Raw genomic sequence first — 6,688 nt, forward strand, 5'->3', positions numbered from 1 at the left:
GGTATATTAGGGTATACGTTGGACAATATGATTTTTTTATTTGGATTTTATAGTTTACGTAATTTGAATTGTTGTTTTTGTATTAAGATGTGTGGATGTTTTTCAATTAGATTATCAACTAGTGCCTTGCTCGATAAGAATATACATATGCGTTCTTTAGATATGCGGGACGCGAATAGAATATTGGAAGGTTGAACTAGTTTGCCGATAGCAATTATGTAATCTTTGTGTGGCAAGCTTACATTTATATCGATTACTATAGCTTGGTCTTTTTTAGGTATTAAGCTATTTGCAACAGTAGAAGCAAATGATTGTTTACTATTATCCACGTTAATTGGGGTTTCTGGGTAATTATCAATGAGTGTCTTTGTAGAGGTAGATTGTTGTTGAAGCTTAAGGTCTGATGCTATTTTGGGTGAAATGGGTTTAGCGATGATTATTGTTGTATTGGTTGGAGGAGTTTTTATTTTAGGTTTTGGAACAATGTTAGTTTGTACTGTTCTACGGATTGAAGGGCTTTTCAAAGCCGATGGTTTTGAAGTTTGCATTTTGGTGGTTGGGCCTTGCGCCCGGGGAGTTTATTGTGTATTAGCTAATAGTGTAATTAACGAGCATGTTACCTGAGATACGGCGAGTGTAGGTTGTATGCTGTACTGCTATCGCAAGCTATTAAATACGGTACTCATGAGACGCGATAAAGTTCGTGTTGACTGTGCGGTGTCTAACGACAAACTGAGTACATTATTATATTGCAAATAATTATATATTTATCACTTTAATATTATCAAATTTACTTTGTAATATTATAGTCTGACATACAGTCTTCGATTAGAGTTTTTTCCGAATATAATAATTTTTGAATTCAAATTTAACATATTCAGTACAGTGCAGGGGCGGCGTGTTATAAGATACCAGGAGCGAGTGCTCCTGACTCGAAAATGGGTGGGTGTGTATCTACTATTCAGGGTTGTATACTTGTATGCTAAACTAATATGTAATTTAATCTAAATATTATAATATTTACCACGTAAATATAGGTATGCCGTAACAGCAAAACAAACTAAGTACAATGTAATAACTAATAGCTAAACATGGCAATATAACAAGTGAGCCATAAATTAGTATAAAATATAATATGGCAAGGCTTAAAGTTTTGTTTTTTGGTTGGTGACCTGTCATCGTGCATTTCTTTAGTATTTATTGTCTTAAGGAACTATTTAATATAATACTACAAAATATCATATTTTTCTCTAATTTTGATTAACCGAATATATGAATTATGATCCTATGAATGAAAATGATATATTGATTTAACCATACGATTTTTACTGAATAGTATTTAAACAACAGAGACTGATTATGATAATAAATATTAATATGTACAATAATTAAAAAGTATAATTATCCTATTTGATATGAAATATTTAAATCGTGTTTTGAGCGTGATCATATATCATTATGTACATATAGTCTGCTTAAAGGCTCGTGTTCAGTAAAGCATCCCGTTAATTCCTACAGTTATATAGATTAACGAGCTACAACTTCAACATAAAATATCGATCAAAGTTCTTTGGTAAGATTAAACATTTTTATTATATTGATATATTTATATATTATAATACATTGTATGATTTGTATGGATTTTACACTGTAAATTCAGTTTCAAAAAAACCAACCCGTCATTTATTCTGATGATTGAAACATAATATTACTAAAATATATTTAGTTTAGACACATAATGTTTAATTTTAAGGTAAAAAAGCGGGTAAGTCGTGTATGTCGCTCTGCTGTACAGTAGGTTACAAGCGGGTTACTGTAATGGATGGAATTAAATTTGAATCCAATGATATTATATCATTGTATACGAAAAACGATTCTGAGCGTAGACGATTTATCTGTCTAGGATATATTATAGATTATTAAAAATTTTCAAATCTTAGATTTAAAAAGAAAAATTTTTATGTATTTCTAGTTTGAAATGATTTGCGAATTTTCGTGATTTTTACATATGTTGTCAAAATTCAAACTTTGAATGCTTGTAAAAAAAAATCGTGACTACGCATTTCTTTTATTTTTCAATTTCTATTGTAAAAATATATTATGAGCCTTGTATTAAATTTTCAAATCTTAGATATAAAAGGAAAATTTTTTATGAATTTCTAGCTTAAAATAATTTCTGAATTTTCGTGATTTTTACATTATATGTTGTCAAAACTCAAACTTTGAGCTCTTAAAAAAAAAAATTGTGTCTATGTATTCCTTTTATTTTGCAACTGCTATTGTAAAAATATGTTAGGAGCCTTGTATTAAATTTTCAAATCTTAGAATTAAAAAGGAAAACTTTTATGAATTTCTATCTAAGATAATTTGAACATTGCCGTAATTTTTACGTACTTAGTCAAAATTTGAACTTTAAATGCTTATAAAAAAAAATTGTGCCTAAATATTTCATTTATTTTTCAATTGCTAATGTTAAAATATATAATGAGCCTTGTATTAAATTTTCAAGCTTTTCTATGGAACAAATAAATTTTTATCGATATTTATAGAAAAAAAAACTAAAAAAGTTGAAAAATTAAAATGTCAGTAAACAGCTCAAAACAAATCTAAATATTTTGAAAATTTTATCAAACATATAAAATGTTTATATAAACATTCGGTCAAAATTTCAAGTATCTGCGGTAATTTGTTTTAGAGTTACACCAAAATAAGGAAATCGCTAAAAGTGAAAATCCAATGTTGTAAAAATTTAAATTTCAAATGCTCATAAAAATTTAATTTGAATTTCCGGTGGAATTTTTATTTGTGATAAAGATTTAAAAACTTGTAAGGAATCTTGTATTAAATTTTTAAATCTTAGATTTAAAAAAAATTTTTTTATGAATTTCTAGCTTAAAATAATTTGTGAATTTTTGTGATTTTTACGTATTTTGTCAAAATTCAAACTTTGAATGCTTATAAAAAAAAATTGTGACTATGAATTTCTTTTATTTTTCAACTGCTATTGTAACAATATGTTAAGAGCCTTGTATTAAATTTTCAAGCTTTTCTGCCTAACAAATACATTTTTATCGATATTAATTTTAAAAAAAACTAATAATGATCGAAAATTTGAAATGCCTATGAATAGTTCAACTTAAGTCGAAATTTTTTGAAAATTGCATGGTGGATAGAATATACTTATATAAACATTAGGTGAAAATTTCATGTATCTATGGTCATTTGTTTTAAAGTTACATCAAAAACCAAAATCGATTTTGTCGAAAAATGAGTGTGCGTAAAATTTCCCGTTTTTCCCTTAATTTTTAGTTTGTTTTTCTCGAAAAAGAAAAGTATTAAGAAGTTTTTACTCTTGACCCCCCAAAGTACCAACTAGATTCACTTTCTGATCGAACGAGGTACTGAAGTCAAAAATCGAAGCATTTTTACTGCCCCAAAACGTGATGACAGACACAAAAAAAAAAAACACACACATCATGGTAAAATCAATACATTCATCGCTCCGCTCAGAATCTAAAATAGTTGATCATATTTAAAATTAATAAATAAATTTATCAAGGTTATAGAACTCGATAAAATATTGATATTAATAATTATTTAGTAGACCTACTATTTATGTTAGATTTATCCTTTGTGAATTATAATACATTTCAAAAATGTGTAGGAAAATAAAATATATATTCAACGATTGTATAAACTACGCCCTAGGTATAGGTATAAACACAAAATCATTCATGTAAAATACTAAGCCTAATTTTTATCAAGTATCAAGTAACATGTAAATTGCACCTGAGCAAATTTAAAAATGAATACCTCTTATTTTTTCAAAATAAAATAAACAAATTACAAAAATAAAATAATCTTTAATTAATATATAGTTTGTCAAAGCCATACAATATGAATCATCAATAGAATAAAATGAACAATAGAATATGTATTATCGCGAATATTAAGTTTCAGAAAAATTTGATTTTGTTTTTTGTGTTATTCTTTAAAAAAAAAAATAAGATAACATTTTGTACTGAATATTTGTATAAACAATATGTATCCATCATAACATTTTCGAAACATTGTGACTCTTTTGAACTATTAATAGACATAAGAAAATTCGTTTTTGATTTGTTTTTATGAAATGATTGTAGATAAAAAAGTTTTAGCTCAATCAAAAAACTTGAAAACAACATTTCTCGAAGTTGTTGTTAGTAGAATTAAAAAAAAAAAATTGAGCTTAAATCCAGAATATTTTTTGATAGGCGCCTGTAGTGTAGTTTACATTATCTTTGCAATTCTTGCAGGGATAAAAACCTGGGTGACGTTTATGTAGCACTGCATATTTTTAATAAAAGCAAGATTATTATATTCTTGATTTTTAACACTATTTAAAAAATTCTCTACAATTTTCAACGATAAAATAATTGCATTTATGTTATGGTCGATGGTTTAATAAGTAATATTACTTGTTTAATATACCATTATGAAAATCTTATGGATTCAATAGCTATTCATTCAATAGTTTTAATTTTTATTTGAAGCCACAATTTCACTGCATGTAAACATATCCAATGACTGAAGAGTTGTAATAAATATCTTATAGCTGAAATGAGTCATAACATGAAATTAGTGATTTTTGCATTTCTGTTGATTCTGTCTGTATGCCAAGCATGTGGATGCCGAAATAATTGTTGGACAGATATTAAGTATCGTGACGATTATTGTTCAGAACTATTCAGATACCAATACACTACTATGGATCCAGCAAATGTGTTGTGTTATTGTTGTAGAAGGTAAATAAGAAAAATTTAAAAAAATCCAAAATATTACAATATATTTTATAAACTGCTATATTACTATAAAGTGGTTCAACAGCATTTTAAAACGTTCGCAGGTTATGAAAAATGATTAGTGCAATAAACGTCGAACCAACTGCAGAAGTTCAAGAAGAACTTTACAGCATAATATAATACTCAAAACAAAAATACTGGATAAAACAAAAACTCAATAAGATTCAACCTATGAAACAATTTATAATTAAATAATTGGGAATAGGTATAGAATTGTTTTTAATTCTTCATTTTAAGACCATTTAAGACCCAGACTGGTCAAGATTTATATTACATTTTTTTTATGATTCAAAATAGAAAATTTAATTTCAATATAATTCCATTTCCGAGTTGAAAGATTATAATTAATGTTTAATATTTAATATATTATTTAATCTATAGTATTTCTATAGTGTTATAATATAATGTAGATATTATTGAAGTATTAATAGTATATTTGAAGATATAGATCTTTACTATATTATTGTACCAATTATGTCCTATATTATCACTTAGCGATTTAGAATTAAAAACTATATATATAAATATATGATTATGTCTTGAAATTTTTATGATATAATAAGTATAATATAATCGTTTTTTGTTGCCACTAATTATCGATAATTATATAGTAATTACTATAATTGTATTAATATAAAAATTCAGATACAACATTAAGAATAATAAATAAAACTTATTATTTTATTTTCTATGGTTATTAAAAATTAATTAACAAACAATATTATTGGTATATACTGTTATAAATGTATGACTTTGTTATACTTTTAGTATGAAATATTTATTCCATACCTATTTTATGATACTGCATTTCCTATTCAAATATCAGATATCAGAAAAACTACAAATAATTGCTACAGTGTCCATTATGTAAAACAGGTGTTCACCAGTTAAAAAAGGCGTGTTGAAGATCACATGACAAACGCTTTACTTTTGCAAGTAGGTACGTGCAGATTTATTAATTTATGCTCATATAATATAGATCATTTATTGTTGTCTATGCAAATGGTTTTATTGGAATATCTGATTTCTACGTGCAACAATCTGACAGTTATTTATTTAACTAATAATCGGTTATATACATTTTATTTTGTTTGTTTTAATGGTGTGTAAGAATATCATTACAATATTAGTATTAAAATATAAAAGAAATTATTTTTGTTATGTGAATAAGTAAACCAAAATCTAAAATAATGTAACAAAACAACCAACGACAATCTTTGTTGAAATAATATTCCAGGTTCAATTTGTTTGATATTTTTTTTTTAACATGACGAAGACGATGTAACTAATCTGAAATCTCCTTCGCTAACGGAACAATTAATAATATCAATATTTTGTCTTCCTTCCACAATACCATGATGATTACACACTGTAAATTAACGATTACCACAACGAACTGATAACCACAATGAACTCATAAATCTCATAAATGATTTCGTTGTTCTAGTGACTCATTAGTCATTAAAGACAATTATTCCGAGGTTAATTAATAGGTCTACAAACAACAATTCGATTAGTATTCGATGACGAATAATACCTAGTTTTAATGCGACTAACATACAATATTTAGCAATTATGACTAATAAACATATTATTCATATATAAAAATAGTCATAAATAAACTTGATTTGAAATTAAATAATTGTCTCAATCTTAAGTCATATAGGTAGATATCATTATAAATAATTGCAACCATAATATACATAATAAATATAAAAAAATTTTTATAAGATATTAAAATACATATTTCACTAAATATTTTCGTATTTGGGTAATTTTGGTTAGTGTGAATTCCTCTTTGAGGTATAGTGTTACAACGAAAAACTCTATATTAACGTAAATAACAT

General features: G+C 25.7%; 1 long non-coding RNA gene across 1 annotated transcript; it reads left to right on the forward strand.

Moving 5' to 3' along the window:
* The first annotated feature begins 1,445 nt into the window (after positions 1-1,445).
* On the forward strand, positions 1,446-5,525 carry LOC107162899 (uncharacterized). Its single transcript, XR_001505997.2, has 3 exons — positions 1,446-1,573; positions 4,595-4,784; positions 4,886-5,525. It is a non-coding gene; the product is annotated as an uncharacterized LOC107162899 (long non-coding RNA).
* The last annotated feature ends 1,163 nt before the right edge of the window (positions 5,526-6,688 follow it).

The sequence above is a fragment of the Diuraphis noxia genome, unplaced genomic scaffold (genome assembly GCF_037042655.1).
Source record: "Diuraphis noxia isolate RWA-SAM2 unplaced genomic scaffold, SU_Dnox_SAM2 contig0002, whole genome shotgun sequence".
Lineage (NCBI taxonomy): Eukaryota > Metazoa > Arthropoda > Insecta > Hemiptera > Aphididae > Diuraphis > Diuraphis noxia.